Source organism: Psammomys obesus, unplaced genomic scaffold, assembly GCF_907164565.1.
Source record: "Psammomys obesus unplaced genomic scaffold, mPsaObe1.curated_primary_1811, whole genome shotgun sequence".
Classification (NCBI taxonomy): Eukaryota; Metazoa; Chordata; class Mammalia; order Rodentia; family Muridae; genus Psammomys; species Psammomys obesus.
This window is the reverse complement of record NW_026596131.1, coordinates 15,357,393-15,374,897: the sequence shown is the minus strand read 5'-3', so window position 1 is coordinate 15,374,897 and position 17,505 is coordinate 15,357,393. Positions and strand designations below refer to the sequence as shown.

Sequence of the window (17,505 nt, the reverse complement as noted above, 5' to 3'; positions counted from 1 at the left end):
AAGGAAGGAAGGAAGGAAGGAAGGAAGGAAGGAAGGAAGGAAGGAAGGAAGAAGGAAAGCAAGCAAGCTGCAGAGAAGACATTCCCCTGGGACCATCTGCAGAGCACCATCTGGCTGTATGGCCAGAGACTCCAGAGTCCTCTGAGCAGTGGAGGCCTCAAGCCCGGAGCGAGGTGTGGCAACAGGAGCCTCTGAGACAGTGAGTCACAGTAAGCCACCCCAAAAGACAATTCTAATGAGATAGACAGATTTGTCTGCATTAAAAATGGGGAACTCCATTTCAGATCCCTTGTGAACAAGGGTAGGAGTTGAGGGGTAGAGTTGTTGCTTGAAGAAGCCCTGGCAGGGCTGGAGAGACGGCTCAGTGGTTAAGAGCACTAGTTAAGAGTTCTTCCAGAGGTCCTGGGTTCAATTCCCAGCACCCACATGGTGGCTCACAATCATCTATAGTGAGATCTGGGATACAGGCACACATATAGGCAGAAGGCTGTATAAATAATAAATAAATAAATCTTTAAAAAAGAAAAGAAAGAGCCATAATAGTACTCATTGCAATTGTGACCACTGGAGTAAAGCCCTTTCTACTGTCAGTTGCAATCTTTATATTTTTCCTCTCAAAAAAAGGTTGAAAAAATAGCCATACAACAAGAAAAATTAGCTATGATAATGCAAAGGCTTGAGAGACAAGAGACAGAGGAAATAAGAGGCCAGAAAATGCTTAATTGTGAACTCATGCTATCTAATGAAATTGAGGATCAGGATAGACAGCCCGATGCCAAAGGGAAGAAGCCTGGCTCGCTGGAGTGGGGCCCAGCTCACTGGCAGGAAGCTGGGCATAGCATGAGAGTGCCTAAGTGTCTAGTTTACGTGTGGACTCCTAAAGATCTAATTGCACCTTGGTAAACAGAAAGAGGGAGGAAGGTTAGCTGAAAGACTCGGGATGGGGGGAACTGCTGAATTGGATCAAGCCGTACACTTTAGCATCAGAATGGAACTCAGGGAAGGCGCTACCCTGGGGAAGAGGTTTTGCCTATATTTCCATGGGGATGAAAGACTATGGGTTACATCAACATTGGTAAAGGTCCAACCTGAATAAGAGAAGCTTCCAAGTGAAAGGCAAGACTCGAGGGAAAGATGCAGAAAGGCAGCAATGCAGGCAGCACAGAACAGATCCCCCTGCATGGAGACAGCTTAACAAATCAGGGAAGAAGGACAGAGAGCTCATCAGACTGGCAGACTGGCATCAACGGCTGAGTGGATCTTCATGAGGACATCCGGACTGCTAAGTCTGTAGGACTGATAACTGTCTCTGTTGTAAAAGTTAAACTGTGTACAATTTAGCTGAGTGCAGGGGTGCAGCACTCTGGGAGGCAGAGGCAGATGGATCTCTGTGATTCTAGGCCACCCTGGTCTGCAGAGTGAGTCCAGGACTGCCAGGACTACACAGAGAGACCCTGTCTCAGAAAAACAAAAACAAAAAACTGTATAATTTTTAGCTTAAACAGAAAGAGGAAAGTTGTAAAGGAATTTTAATTTAGAACATGGCTGCTCTGGCAAGAGATCACATCCAAAGATCTTCTAGGTCCCTGTGATACCACTGAAATACAAACACACCTTTAATCCAGGAGACAGAGGCAAGCATATCTGAGTTCAAGCCAACCTGAACTCAACCAGAACAGTTTTCAGGTAAAGAAAAACGTAGGTCCAGGCATGGTGGGACACGCCTTTAATCCCAAACAATGAAGGCAAAGTTAGTTTGTAGAAGGAAGCACCCATGTTTGAAAGTGATGTTCATTTGAATGGCAGAAAAAGTGATGAATCAGAGAAAGATTTGACAGAATAGAATATACTCATTTCTCAGGAGAATAGAGAGGAAAGGGAATCTATTTAAGGGGCAACACAGAGAGAAGGAAGTTTTGACTAGGTAGGTACTAGAGAGACAGGTTGCAGAGAGAGAGAACACAGGTGAGACCCAGAAAGCCAGAGAATGAGAAGAAACAAGGAGATCAGAGGAGATTGCTGAAGTTAGTTTGGGGCCAAGCAGAACAATTCAGGGGCCAAGAGGAAAGCCAGATTGAAGAGCAGCTGAGTTGACTCAACCAGCCCGGAGCTCAGTAAGAACAAGAAAGGGTGAGCTTGTTCAGCAGTGAGCCTCAGAGACTGAAAATATTCTAGGCCAGGGTTCCATTGCACAGAGACTGGAACCTGCCAGGATGAGGCCTAGGTTAGCAGAAGGAGGAAGCAGTAAGCCCCAGACAACAACTGAACCAGACAAATAAAAGTTCCTTTTACAGTTAGGTTTTGTAGTTGCCAGTATATGAATCATTTCTGTTGGTTTGTTTCAAGACAGGGTTTCTCTGTGTAGCCCTGGTTTTCCTGGAACTCAGCCTATAGACCAGGCTGTTCTCAAACTCAGATCTGCCTGCCTTTGCCTCCCAAGCGCTGGGCTCAAAGGTGTGCGCCACAGCTGCCTGGCGCTAGTATCTGAATCTTATAATTCTTGTTTGTTTTCTTCCTGTTTCATCTCTCTTGATACGACTGTAATTATTTTTTTCCAAGCCCAGAGACTCATGCCCGCTAGGCAGGTGCTCTCCTTGCTGCGCCCCAGCTGTAAGCACACCCCACCAATCTGCCAAGCCCCTTCCCTTACTATTTGATCAATTCACAGAACTGATTAGCTGCTGAGGCATTTGGAGTCATAGTATTGTTTTTTCCCACTTTGGCATTCAAGAGCTTCACTGTGTCCTTACCATAGATGTTCACAGTGATATTTTAAAATTATTCCCAAACACTCACTGCTAACATGTAGGATTGCAATATATGTCTGGTCTCTAGGTCTGTTTAATCCGTGCACTAATCCTCTCATCTCATTTTTGTAGCTTCTTCTGGTTTTTATACGAAGATGACTTTGCACTTTGTGCAAAAGAAATACATTTTCTTTCCTCACGATCTGCAGGATTCTATTTACTTTTGGTAACTCATTGTTGGAACTGTGACCTGTGGCGCAATGTTCAGAAATGGGGAGGGCGTTTTGGCTGCTTTAGTTTTGGCTGTAGAGAAGAGACGTCGGTTTTTACTGTGAGGTGCGCTGCAGGCCAGAGTTCTCACAGCGCTTTCCGGGTTTGTTATTATTTGCTGTTAGTATTATCATCATCACCATTGCTATTATTTTGAGGCAAGGGTGCACTGTGTCGCCCTGGCTGGCCTGGAACTCACTGTGCAGAGCAGGCTGGCCTTGAACTCCCAGAGGTGGCCCACCTGGGCCACCGCAGCTCGGATCAAACGCTACATCACTGTGCCCAGCTGTTTCGTTTGCTTCTCTAAACTATAGTGTATTGACGACGGTGAACGTGTGGGCAAAATGCCATGGCATGTATGTGGGGATCAGAAGGCAACTCCGTCAAGGCTTCTCCCCTCCATCTCCACCTGGGTTCTGGGAATGGCCCCGGGGACTCAGGCTTAGTGACAGACGCTATCATTCTCTGAGCCTTCTCTCCCACTCACCTGCTCTCTGAGAATGTTTCCAACCAGTATTCTCAGGGTTTTATTTTATTTTATTTTATTTTTGTTTTGTTTTTGGAGACAGGGTTTCTCTGTGTAGCCTTGGCTGTCCTGGACTCACTCTGTAGACCAGGCTGGCCTCAAACTCACAGAGATCTGCCTGTCTCTGCCTCCCCAAGTGCTGGGATTATAGGAATGCACCACTGTGCCCGGCTGAGGGTGTTAATGTTTTTTAAATTTTAATTTTAGTATTATTTTATTGATTTTTTTTTTTTTTTTTGAGACAGGGTTTTCCTGTGTAGCTCTGGCTGTCGTGGAGCTCACTGTAGACCAGGCTGCCCTCAAACTTCCAGAGATCCGCCTGTCTCTGCCTCCGGAGCTTGGGGATTAAAGGCGTGCAACACCATGCCAGGCATGATTTAATTTTTTTTTATTTTTATTATATTTTTACTCTGAAGGTGTCAGATCCCTTGGAATTGGGGTATAGACAGTTGTGAGCTGCCATGTGGGTGCTGGGAATTGAACCCAGGTCCTTTGGAAGAGCAGGTAGTGCACTTAACCACTGAGCCATCTCTCCAGCCCCTGATTTAATTTTTTAACTGTGAGAGAGTATGTCTGTGTGTGAGCATCTGCAGATGTGTGAGTGTCCACGGGCCAAAAGAGGACGCCAGATCGCCTGGAGTTTTGAGCCACCTGGTGTGGGGCCTAGGCACTGAACCTGGGCCTTCCACACAGGGTTGTGTGAAAACTCCTCTTTGCCAACACTGGGCAGTCCTGTCTTGCTGTCTTGTCCTGCCGCAGGCCTGGGGGAGGGCTCTGTCCCACAGCAGGCTGAACCCCGGCCTTTGACAACTTTCATGCCAGGCCCTGTCCTATTAGCCAGAGACAGACCTATAGTCTCCTCAGGGCAAACGGCCTCCCAGACGGCCCCTCAGCTGGCAGAACCCCAGGCCCTGCTGGCTGCTGGACTTCAACTGAGGAGAGCAGGGGCCTGCAGACGCCTCCCGGCCTGCGTTCCCTCCCCTGGTGCCTGCAGCTTACACTGGCCAGGAAGGCAGAGCTGTGTGTGCATGCCTGTGGCTGCCTGTGTATGTGTGCTGTGTGTCCCTCAACTGCTGAACACGTTGAGTGCGGTAGGCTGACTGTGAACCCCTGGACATGAGCTGCTGTTATCCAGAGGCCTGGATGGGCGAGGGGGCTGGGGCGACTGAGTGCTGCTCAGACAAATGGCCTGTGAAACTCAGCAAGGCTGTTGCATTCAGAAGCTGAACGGAGGCCTAGGGCCTGCCTCATGCTCAGCACATGCCAGAACCCGGCTCTGAAGGCAAGCCTAAGCCTAAAGGGCCAGGAGCCCCCAAAGAGAGCAATCAAGCCCTGTGACTGGCTGCGGGAGCTGCCTCCCCATCTGCGTGTCCTCTGGGGCTCCCCCCCCCGAGATCTTCTCAGCCTGTGAGGCCCCAGGGGCCACTCCACCATCTCAGTAATTCTGGGGCCAGGTGGTGACCCCACACTCCTAACCCCCAAGTCCTCCCAAAGCTGGGCAGTGACAGGCGGTCAGGCTCACCTTAGGAAAAGTAAGAGGACAGAGAGAGATCAAATCACTGCCTTCTGCCTTCGAAGCCTCAGCTCAAATGGGATAGGCAGGTGGGACCCACACTTCTGTGCTGGACTTGTCATGGCAGGAGGCAGAACCCCCACAGATAGGGACCCTAAAGGCCCAGAGGTGGTAAGCCGTCTGTCCAGTGTGGTCACAGAGAAAGGTTCTGCTACAGTTTTCAGAAGGTGGCGCTGTACCAAGAAAGGGAAATCCTCCACACCCTCTCCCTGGAACTGGATTTACACATGATGGTTGTGAACTGCCCAGTGGGGGCTGGGGATCCATTCTGAGCCTACCATAGAGCCATGAGGGCTTCTAAGAACAGAGCTGTTGCTGGGCCTTTAATCCCAGCGCTGTGACAGAGGCAGGTAGATCTCTGTGAGTTTGAGGCCAGCCTGGTCTACAAAGTGAGTCCAGGACAGCCAGAACTACACAGAGAAACCCTGTCTCAAAAAACAAGAAAGAGGGAGGGAGAGAGAGAGAGAGAGAGAGAGAACAGAGCCATCTCTCCAGCCCCTAGACATTTCTTAATTCAATCAGGTTGATGATCACAATTCACCATTGCTCTTCATGCTAGCTACAACCCTAAAGGTTTCTGCTACCGCTGACAGGGTTGGGACAGCCATGCAGCTACAAAGAATAGGGAACAGGCGTCATGAGCACGCATGCTCACGGCAGCCCAGCTCACAAGAGCCAGCAGTGCAGGGGCCCAGGTGTCCATGACTGCCGGTGGCAGGCACAGGGGTGTGTGGCATTGTGAAGTATAATCGGCCTAGAGAGGGACCCTGAAGCCAGCAGCCACCGACAGGAAGTAGAGCGGGGATGGCCAGGGCCCACGGGGGGGGGGGGGGGGCGTCCCGGGCGGTCACGTGCGCGTGTTTAGGGGGCTTTCAGGGCTTGTTTGTTTGGGCAGCGTCTGTGCAGCACAGGTGGTCGCAAACGCTTCATCTGTCTACGCCAGCCTCACAAGCGCTGGGAAGCAGGTGCACAGCGCAGGCGGGCTAAACCGGTGGAGGGTTCTTTGCTTTTGAGGCCCAGTCTCCAGTAAACGAGGATGGCTTTGAATTTATGACCCTTCCTGCTCCCTCCGCCTCCTGAGGGATGAGATTACAGGCATGCGACACTACCCCTGGTGTGTGGGGGGGTATGAGAATGTGGGGGGGGGGGCACTTGTGCCTGTGTCTTTGAAGGGGAGAGAGGGGCACTGGGGTCTGTCTATTCCTTCTTGAGGCAGGGTCTCTTCTCGTCCAGAATGTGTGGTTTGTGTTCAGCCAGCATGGAAACCAGCAAGCCCCATGGCCCTCCTTTCTTGGTACCCTTTGGAACTTGAACTATAGGTGCACACAGAATGCCCGTCCTGTTAACATCGTGCTGGGGTCTGAGTTCTGGTCCTCAGGCCTGCACTGCTCATGCTCTTAACTACTGAGCCATCTCCCAGCTCCAGGCTTATAAATTTTGTTTTGCTGAGACAGGGTCTCACGCTGTAGACCAAGGTGCCTTTACAATTGCAGGGAACCCCCTGCCCTAGCCGATCAGGCCTGGGATTATAGTCGTAAGCCATAATGCCTCTTGGAGGAAGACTAGGATTTTTTTAAATTTATTTATTTATTTATTTATTTATTTATTTATTTATTTATTTATTTTTAGACAGGATCTCTCTGTGTAGCCCTGGCTGTCCTGGAACTCACTTTGTAAACCAGGCTGGCCTCAAACTCACAGAGATCCACCTGCCTCTGCCTTTCTGAGTGCTAATTAAAGCTGTGTGCCACTGTGTTTGGCTTTGTTTTGTTTTCAAATATTTAAAACAGGTGGTGGTAACACACACCTTTAATCCCAGCACTCAGAAGGCAGATGTAGACATATCTTTGAGAGTTGGAGGTCAGCCTGGTCTACAGCGTGAGTTCCAGGAGAGCCAGGGATACACAGAAAAACTCTATCTTGGAAAAAAAAATAATAATAGTTGTATTCATTCTTACAAATTGACATAGGATATACTTTGATTATATTAATCTCCCACTCCTTCCCCTCCAGATCCAGCCCCCTGAAAAAAGTTTTAATGACATGTATTTATGTGTGTGTGGGTGCACAGGAATGCCCACCCTGTGGAATTCTACTGCAGGATGTTCGAGCACACTGTGAACCCGAGCTTGTGCACTGGGAACACCTGCTCCTAGTTGTGACATGGCTCAGCCGGAGCACACACCTTGCCTCCAAGAACTCTCTGTAAACAGGATTAAGTAAAGTTAACCCTAGGTCAAGAGGTGGAGCAAGCAGCCAGCTGACATAAGAAAACACAGGAAGGGGGACACTGGGTGGAACAGGCTGTTTAATGCAGTGTGGAGAGGGAGGAGGGCTTTTCCGGGGTGTCCACTGAGGAGGAGGCTCAGCTGGGAGCTTTCACCCCAGCACCTGGCTTCCGGGTAGTGGTAACATCAAACAATCGGAATTTTTTTATTTAAAACAACAGCAGTCAGTTCTTTCCACGAGAGGCAAGGGGAAAGGTAAGCTCTGTCTGGTCTTGCTGACCCAGTGGGAATGTCTTTAAATTTTGGGTTTTTTGTTTCTAAGTTTGTTATGTTTTCTGACACAGGGTTTCTCTGTGCAGCTCTATCTGTCCTGAAACTCACTCTGTAGACCAGGCTGGCCTTAAACTCAGAGAGATGTGCCCGCCTCTGCCTCCCAAGTGCTGGATTACAGGTGTGTGCGCCACACCTGGCTGTTTTTTGAATGCAGTGTATCTTAACCAAAGCGACCCTGTCTTTCCCTCCACTCCCCGCACACCTCCCTCATATCTTTCTTTCTCGTTTTGGTAACTCTCGGAGTCCAGTCAGTGTGCACACAGGCACACAGGTATGGGGCCTCCCCTGAAGCTCAGGCAGCCTGCTAGCAGCCACGTCTAGCAAGGTCATTGGCTCCCAGGCCAGCAGCTGATAACAGCAGCCCAGCGAGGGGCGGGGCCTCGTGAGCCCCTCTCCCTTCCAGGCTGCAGCGCTGACAGGTCTCCCTGTGAGGACCTGTGCAGGTCGCTGCCGCTGCTGTTCGCTCCTGAGGGCAATGTCCACTTCCTGTCCAAGGACGTGTCACAGCATTCCTCCCATCTTCCAACGCGTCCCTGCCCTGTCTCCTTCTGTGTCCCCTGAGCCTGGGGGGCTGAGGGCTGGAACTGTAGATTTTGACCGTTCCTGGGTGTGTGTGTAACGTGGTGAAATGCATGTCTGGCCTACACAGGCCCTGGGTTCTGTTCCCAGGCATAACGACCATAAACGGCAAGAGTGACCCTGAAACAGAGGCTGCGCCCTGGAGCCGCACAGCCCATCCTGTGTCCTCAGTCTTCACAAGGAGGGAGGCCATTTCTGTCCCTGGCCTTAACCCAGGGGTTTAATGCTTCTGCTGTCACCAACAACTTGAATGCACCTGAGCCTGTGCCCTGGGAACTATGATATTTTGGTCATGAGTCTCTAGCTCAAAGTGGCTGGGGAGAGAGTAGGACGGAGGCTTCAGAAAGCCTGGTTCGGGGCCCTGGCTCGCCTTCCCTGGGTTTGCCACCTCTAGGTGCGGCTTCGCCCCTGGCTTACTGCGGTAGTCAGTAGCTGTCTGCTCCCACATAGCTCAGGAGGAAGAGTTTCAACAGCCCCAAGTTCCAAATTGCACAAGATTAGAGCAGTTGTGGCCACACTCTTCTGCCGACTCAGGCAGGGACGGTCCAGGGACTGTCAGGCGGGAGGAAGGGGAAGCGGGTTTCCAAGGAAGCCTCGCTCGATGTGGGGGCTGAACGTGCAAACACAAGCTGTCCAAGCGTCTGCCGGGTGGCGGTGGATCCAGGGGACTCCCCCCGGAGGCGCCGCAGGCCCTGCGTCAGGCCTGGAGACGCTGGATCCTCCGCTGGGTCGCAGGTGGAGGGGCTCAGCGGAGCAGTCTCTTCTGCCCTGTTGCCCCAAGGAAGGAAAGGGAGGCGCGAGTGAGACATCGCCGTGCCTGGGAGGTTCCCTCCCCCTCCTTGGAGACAGTTTTACTCTCTAGTCCCAGCTGCCTAGAACGAACTATGTTCACATCCTCAACTGCCCCACGTTTGTGCTTTTGTATTTCTACCGTGCGAACGCTCCCAGCCAAACCCTGAAAACGCTTTGCCAACTTTCCAACTGTGGCTGGACCCTCCATCCACACAGGCTGTGTTCTGCCAGGACAGGCGCAACTCTGAGCCTCATCCTGGGGTTGGGCTCCTGTTTCGCCATGGACCCTGCACTGCCACGTCCATTCCTGGGCCTAGCTAGCAAGGCACCTCTGAGTCCAGGCCGCACCTCCATCTGCCTGAGCCACACCCTTCCTGGTATACTTGCGGGTCTACCCCGGCCAGCCAGGCTTTAATGCAGGCCGGTTGACACTACGTGGCTGCCACCCAGAGGCCACTCCGGGAGCTGCAGGCTATGCTAAAAGCGGTGGCCGCAGAGCCTGCTGCGTAGGTCTAGGCCTACGCAGGTGTGGACAACCCGGGCTCGGCCTCAGCCCTTCCCACCCAGTGCTGACCCAGCCGCGAAGCACGTGATTACAGGGTTATTGAGTCAGGAGAAAGGAAGCAGCTACTGAGACGGCTCAGCTGTCAAGAGCAGCGGCTGCTCTTCCTGAGGACCAGGATTCCATTGCCAGCTCCCACATGGCATACGAACCTGTAGCTCCAGTTCCAGGCGATCTGATGCCCTCCTTTGGCCTCCGAGGGCGCCGGGCATGCACGTGGTACACAGACATATTTAGGCAAAACACACACACACACACATAAAATAAAGGGAAAAGCTTTTTTGATTTTTTCCTTTTCTTTTTGGTTTTGGCTTTTTGACACAGGGTAGCCCTGTGTAGCCCTGGCCGCCTTAAACTTGCTCTGTAGACCAGGCTGGCCTCGAACTCAGAGATCTGCCTGCCTCTGCCTCCTTTGTGCTGGGATTAAAGGCCTGTGCCACTATCATCAGGCAAAAAACGTGTTTGGTTTTTTTTTTTTTTTTTTTAAATAAAATATGTCTACTTTTTTGAAAATTTTATTACTATTACTATTATTTTGGATTTTCAAGACAGGGTTTCTCTGTGTAGCCTTGGCTGTCCTGGACTCACTCCGTAGACCAGGCTGGCCTCAAATTCGCAGAGATCCATTATTTTCATTTTATCTATTTTACATACTGATCACTGTTTCCCGTTCCTCTTCTCCTCCTGGCCCCTCCCTGACAAACACCCAACCACTCCTCCTCTGCTTCTCTTCAGAAAATGGCCAGCCTGGGTGGGTTCAGCCAGCCCTGCTGGACAAGGCAACCCATCAGGAGGAAAGGGTCCCAAAGGCAGGCAACAGGGTCAGAGACAGCTGCTGCCCCACAGTTAGGAGTCAATGAAACTAAGACAGCCACCCCACGTCCTGGGGTTACAGGTGTGTGCCCCCAAACTGGGCCAGTGCAGTCAACTGTAAAACTCCCATCACTCCAGGAAAGACCTTCCACCCTGAAGCTGCCAACCCCCTGCCTCACCCTCTCCAGCCACCTTTGTAAGAAAGACTAAGAGGAAATCTGAGCAGGCAGGGGCAAGATCCTGTCTCAAAAAAGCCACAGCACTGAGAGGTCATGGCGGGAAGTCAGGGCTGCACGCCAGAAGAGGGCGCCAGATCTCTCTAGATGGTTGTGAACCCCTTGTGGTTGCGTGGGAATTGAACTCAGGACCTTTTGAAGAGCAGCCAGTTCTCTTAACCTCTGAGCCGTCTCTCCAGCTCCTGCTTTGGGTTTTTTTAGACAGGATTTCTTTGTGCAGCCTTGGCTGTTGTGATGTCCTGTGCACTGTGCATTCAAATGTTGATTTCTGTGCCTAGGGAGCTGGTGCAGTCTGGACCAGGGTACATACAAAAGGGACACGGATGAGGAAGGAGCAGCCACAGTGAGACCAAGATGGCGGGTAGTGGGCCACGGGGAAGCAGGCCAGGCCAGTTTTGTTGGCTTAGAGGAGCTGAGCGTCCATCAAGGAGGCAGAAGCAGGCAGACAGAAGAAAAATAGCTGAGTGTGTGCCCAGCTATAATGCCTGAAAGTTATAATGAAATTAAGGGTCTCTGTGTCGTTATTCAGAGCTGGGGCGGCATAGAAAGCTTTTATTTTTGTACTTGGCTGTTCTAGAACTAGCTCCTTTAGAACAGGCTGGCCTTGAACTCCAACTGCCTCCGCCTCCTGAATGCTGGGGTTAAAGGCGTGTGCCACCACCCCCAGCTGGCTGCTCATGACTAACTGCCCACGGAACTGCTAGCTAGCCAGGCGCATGCATGTACTAGCCAAGACTGACTCCCATCTCCGCCCTGTTCGAGAGCCCCTAACACTTCCTGGCTAGGTGCCTGGCTCTGCCTATTGTCAGGAACAGCCCTTCTGATACCCTCCTCAGGGCTTGCTGCTACCAGCTGGAGTTTCTTCTGATTTCCTCTATTCCTTCAGGCCTCAGCCCCAGGCAGGGCACTGCAGGACCCTTGCTCTTTCTTAGAACCACCCCCATGGAGTGAATGAAAGTCACCAGGATCTGGCCCAGTCTTCTGGGGTGAATAATTGTTATTTGGAAAGCATTTTAAGTTTAGCTAATTTGGTGAGGGGAGGCTCCATTGCCGGGGACAGTTCCAGCAAGGCTTCAGCCTCCAGATGATTCACAGCGGTGTTCTAGTCAGTTCCATCATCATGGCTCCAGACAACGAGGGCGGTGGGACAGCTTTATGGGACTTCTCATTAGGACGGGACAACAGGTGCGACCACAAACAGCTGAGCCAAAGGGAAGGGGAGGAACATGTGAAGGGGCCCCCAAGCAGCCCTGGGAAATGTGAATTTCCAAATCAAATCTCAGTGCCCACTTGATGGCTCACACCAACCATAGCTTCAGTTTTGAGGCCCACTGTGCCCTCCTCTGACTGTCTCAGGGACTGGGCGTGCACATGGCACACAGATATGTAAGCAAAACACCCACACTTACAAAATAAACAAATCTTTAAAAGAATTCTGGGCAGACCGTGCCATCAACGCCAGCGGCACTCGGTGGCAGAGACAGATGGATCTCTGTGAGTTTGAGGCCAGCCAAATCTACAAAATAGACCTTAAACAAAAAGAGGCCTGAATTGCTGGGATCATAATCAGGGAGTCCTTCCTCAGGGCAACCACACAAAAGCTGTGGTCCAGAGCAGGTAAAGGCATAGCTCATGCTGGCAGCCAAACTTGGCAAGGTAAAAGGTTTTCCCAAGTAATATTTTTTTGAGACAGACTATCATCTTGTAGTCCTGGCTGGCCTGAAACTGGCTCTATACACCAGGCTTGCCTTGAGCTTACAGAGATCCTCCTGCCTCTGCCTCCCAAGTGCTGGGATTGGAGGTGAGTGCCATGGTATTGGCTTTGAAGGTCTGAGGCACCATGGGAGCAGCTGAGGCTTGGCACCGAGAAGTCAGGCAAGCATTAGTGAAGGCGCTCTCCCTCAGGAGCCCCAGGAGGGAAAGGCTCTTGGAGAGAATTGGGGCTTGGCACTGTGTGGCAGGGTCAGGATCCCTGGAAAGAGCTCTAATGGGCCATTGATGCAGCCCAGTGCAGTGGAGAGCACGGCATTTTGGAGATGCCGGTACCATGGGATGACCGTTAAGGACATCAGCAGCTGTGGGGTAGAGCTGGCCTGAGCCGAGGAGACAAACTATGAGAATGCTTTGGAAGCCTGTAGTGACAGATGTGGGAGGGCACAGCCCATTGTATCATCCTGGGAGTCTGGGTGTATAAGAAAGCAGGCTGAGCAAAGGACAGAGCATCCAGGGCCTCTGCTTCCCATCCCCAGCTTCCCTCAGCACTGTCAGGACCAAGTTGCTTTTGGTCCTGGTGTTTCCAACAGTGAAAGAAACTGTAAGGAAGACCGGTGCCGGGCCACCATGCTGCAGAGCCATCACCAGGCTGACAGGGACCAGCACTAGAGTCCCCAGCGCCCTTCACCCCCCACACACAGTGCCTTAGGCTCTCTGTAGCCCAGGCTGCCTTCCAGCGCACTACTGAGCATTAAACTCCTAATCCTCCTGCCTTGGCCTCTAGTTTAGGGATTACGGTGGAGGCCTCAGCTAGCTCGGGACCACCACAGGCCACAGGAGAATCCCCTCCGCCGGAATCTCTCCCAGGGTGTCAAGGATGAGGCTGCTCTCCTGTTTTTCTCTCCCTGACTTCCCTGTGGGGACGTAACTGGAATCACTGCTGCTCTCTTCTGCCCTGCTTTCCTCGTTCTTTTTCTGCCTGCAGTGCGAATGTTTCCCTCAGCAAGTCCTTGCCTGCAGCTAGAATCTAAACGAAACAGGTTAGGAGCTACGGGCTGTCTAGGTTTGACTTTTGACAGCCTCAGGAGTCAGAGCAAAGGGCAGATTGGGTTGCTCCAGCTCTGTTTAACACCTGAAAGGGACAAAGGTGATCACTGCTAGAGAGGAGGGGAAAGGCTACAGAACCGGAAGTGGGTGGTGAGAGCAGAGTCCACAGCCCCTGGAAAGCAGACCAAGATAGCCAAGGACAGACCAAGAGTGACCTGTCAGCTCCAGAGTGGGAGACATGGAGCCATTCACAGGAGACAGGAACAGTCAGGGACCAAGGACCCTCAGTGAACTCCAGAGGCCTCAGAATGCAGAGAACACATCCCCAGACATCTAAGGGCAACAGAGGCTGGAGAGACATGTCAGTGGTTAAGGGCACTGGCTGCTCTTCCAAAGGACCTGGGTTTAGTTCCACACGGCAGCTCACAACTGTCTGCAACTCCAGTCCCAGAGGACTTGAGCCTTCTGGCCTTCACAGGCACCAGGCGGACATGCCTGGAGGTGAAATACCTGTGTATACATAAAAAACTTTAAGAGACAAAAAGGAGAAGGCAGGCACACGGGCACACTTTCAGTCCCAGTACTTGGGAGGGTACTTGGGCGGCAGAGGCAGGTGGGCTCTGTCAGGCTGAGGTCAGCCTGGTCTATGGAGTGCCCTCAAGACACTCAGGGAGAGACCTGAAAGAAACTCAGGATGGACGGACGGCTGCGGTGCTTATTACTGAAGTGGGCGCTGTTCTCCCGGCTCTCTCAGCACCACAAGCGCCTGCTATAGAGTCTGCGCTGGCATCCTGGCCCTCCTCAGCTCTTCTCAGCGCCCCTACCCTGAAGTTCTCCTTCCCCAGCTTCCCATTGCCTTATCACCTGCTGTCATTAGGCACTCTCCTGCCCACCTCGGGCTTGTCCCTCGATCTCCATCTACTTCCATGGCACTCTCTTCTTCCCCTCTTGTGCCCCCACCCCCGTCTTCCTATGACCAGGTCCAGGCTGCTGGCCATGGTCCACCCACTAATTTCTCTCTCTTCTCTGGACTCTTCCAAATGATCTGGCTGCACTGCCCTTCATAACTATAATAAAAGCATTCCAATCTCTACCACACTTTGGAATTTATATAAACATAAAAAAAGGGGGGGGGGAGAAAGGAAAGCTGATCTTTTGTTTTGTTGTGAAAAACAGGTTCTGTTGTAAAACTCTGTCTTTGAAAGGAATTATAGCTCCCATGACTGCAAAGATCCTGGTTAAGCCAAAGCAACACAAGTGAAAGAATTCTTCAGTTTATGCCCAGTTTTCTCATGCTCTTCACTGGATGGGGCAACCAGACACAGCTGGCCCAGTCAAACTCCAGAGCCACAGGCTTCAGGGAAAGAGCCCCCAACCTTTCTAAAACTATTTACCAAGAAAGGACCGACAGATGGGCACATTCTTGGTGGAGCCTGCTGGAGTGACTTGCAGAATAGCACCCAAGTCATTTCTGCAACAGGCCCCGAGACCTTAGTACAACTGACTCCATGATGGAAGTACCATTCAGGCCATAAAACTCAGCATGTAGACAGCACCACCTGTCAAAACAAACCCAAAGACCTAGTCCATAGTTCTGGGGAAGTCTCTAAATGTTTTAACTTTGCTTTTTGGCCTCTGTAGTTCCGCTTCTGGCTAACTATTTTTACTAACTGAATTATGTCAACCAAGGATGTAGTTTTTGGGCTTAAAAGCTCACCCTGGGAAAGGATCATGGCTGCATCGGGATCTGGAATATGCAGTGTAGATGCCTGCTGGCTAATAAAGAGGAATAAAAACTTTGTATTGGCTTAAACCCATGCTCAAGTAGTCTTCTCTGCTGGATACCGCACAAGAATTTCCAGGAGGCCATGCAGACCTCTTCCATCTGGCCAAACCTCTTGAGGCCTGAGGTGGTACCACTGAAGAAGAATTCAGACCAGCCTCTACCAGGGAAGGTTCCCTGGTAGCCCAGAGGTCTAAGGGGTCTACGGGTTGAGAACAGAAGTGCTAGGCCCACACCTGTAGGAAAGAAGAAAGTTCTGATGGCCCAGGAAGTGTCCTAGAAGGGTGTGGTGAGAGCTAGTGAGAAGAGAAAGGAGGGACAGGCCGGAACCTCTGTGCTGTAGTTCTTCCATCCTCTAGACATGGGGGAGACATCTGACAACAGAGGGCTATGGGGGTCGGTGCTGCACCCACACTTTCCTGATCTTTCCTGTCACCCATAGATAAGAGAGGAAGAGGAGGGAGGGGCAGAGGAGGCCACAGGGAGCACAGGAAGCCACTGGGCTCGTCTTCCCTGAGCGTTCTTTATATTGGGAACTAATTTTTCTTGTGTGGTATATTTTCCTGAAGGCCCCAGCCTTCTCCTACCTCATTTGTTTTTCATTTCTTCTTTTAAATTCTACTTTGACGAAGGAAATTCCTGGGACACTGACTCGATGGCTGCTTTCTTGGAGAAATCGAGGAAGAGCCAGCCCACCCCAAGGAAATCCTCCCATGGCACAGCCATGAACTGATGACACGGACCTGGTGTGGTCTCTCACAGAATGTTCTGGAATGGTTTGCTGGTCTCAGTAAGGAAGGTGTTGTTGGAAGGCACAGACGCTGTGCTGGGCTCAGCAATGAGCACCTTTAATTCAGGGGGCAGAGTTGGGTGAATCTCAGTGAGTTCTATATAGTGAGTTCTAGGACAGCCAGGACCACAGAGAAACTCTGTCTCAAAAAACAAGCAGACAGACAGATGGCAGAGCTGGAAAATGGGCCCTGTCCTCAGCTGACCCTCGTCAGTCCCTGGGCCCTCATGGTAGAAGGAGAGAGCCCACTCAGGAAATTCTTTCTCTGAAATCAGTCACCCCTCCCTCCCACACACATGCACAGTAAATGGATGGATAGACAGACAGACAGACGGACACAGACAGATAGGTATTAAAAATAGGAAGGGGCTGGAGAGCTAGCTCCACAGCTAAGGGCAAGGACGGCTCTTGCCAGGAACTGATGTGCGGCGCCCCACATCGGGCAGTGTGCAGGTACCTATAGCTCCAGCTCCAGGGAGCTGCCTCTGTGGGCACCTGCACTCATATGCACACACTCACACACAAACACACACACATAGCTTGGAAATAAAACTAAATAATAAAGTCAAAACCTCAACGGTGGAGATTTGGCCAGAGTTCCCTCTGAGAAACCTGTGTTTATTGGGCTTCCTGGCAGAGCATGGGAGAGGGTGGCTTATGGGTGTGGGGGTGCTTCTCCCCATCTACAGACTCCCGAAGGGGTGAGGGAATGCTCACAACCACACAGAGGCAGCTCCCCTGCCCTCCTCTCCTCCCTCAGCCCTCCCTGGAGCCTCAGGCAATTAAGGAACAGACAACAGATGAGGGTGTTGGGCCTCTTCCTGACCCTTGGTGTAAATGGTCGGTAAGTCCAGCTGGGGTCTTTTTGTAAAGTGAGGTCTGTCTTGGAGGACAGTCAGTCACAGCAGTCAATAGTACACACTGCTCCTGAAGAGGCCCCGGGCCATACCAGGCCGGACACTCGGCCACTCCAGTTCCCAGGAGCCCAGCATGTGGTTCCTGCACATTTGCCTGCACAAAGACACCATATGCACATAAATAAGTTACATTTTTTTTTTTTGGCTTTTTAGATGGGGTTTTTGTTTTGGTCCCAGGTGTGGGATGTGGGGCTGACTCAGAGGGGCCACAGCAGCAAACTATTTGTCTCATGTGGGCTCTGAGAGGAGCTCTTTGCCAGCTGCAAATGGTTTAAAGCTGAGGACTCTGGAGAGAGAATAAATGCCAGAGCACACAGCGTGGAGCTGGGAGAAAGGATAAGGTTGCTGCTGCTTTCCCTCTTCCACGCCTGGTTGCTGTTGTGAGACAAAAAGACGGAGATCTCCTGAAACGAGGACTGGACTGGCTCCAAGGAACCCGACGACGACCCTGACCAGCAGGAAGCAGCTAAGAACTGTGTCCCCCTCTCCCACTAACCCTTTCTCTCTCCTACCTGGTGTTGGGGTGTTGGTAAAGGATTGGGGTGGAGTAGGGAAAAAAAAGATAAAAGAAATGTAAATAAAAGTTTTTAAAAGTA

The 17,505-nt window shown here is 51.4% G+C and overlaps 1 long non-coding RNA gene across 1 annotated transcript in view; it reads left to right on the top strand.

The window, feature by feature from the left end:
- Positions 1-17,505, top strand: part of LOC129665791 (uncharacterized) — a 24,036-nt gene extending 6,531 nt beyond the window's left edge. The window contains exon 2 of the long non-coding RNA XR_008718421.1: positions 15,835-17,505. This is a non-coding gene — a long non-coding RNA (uncharacterized LOC129665791). The remainder of the gene's footprint in view (positions 1-15,834) is intronic.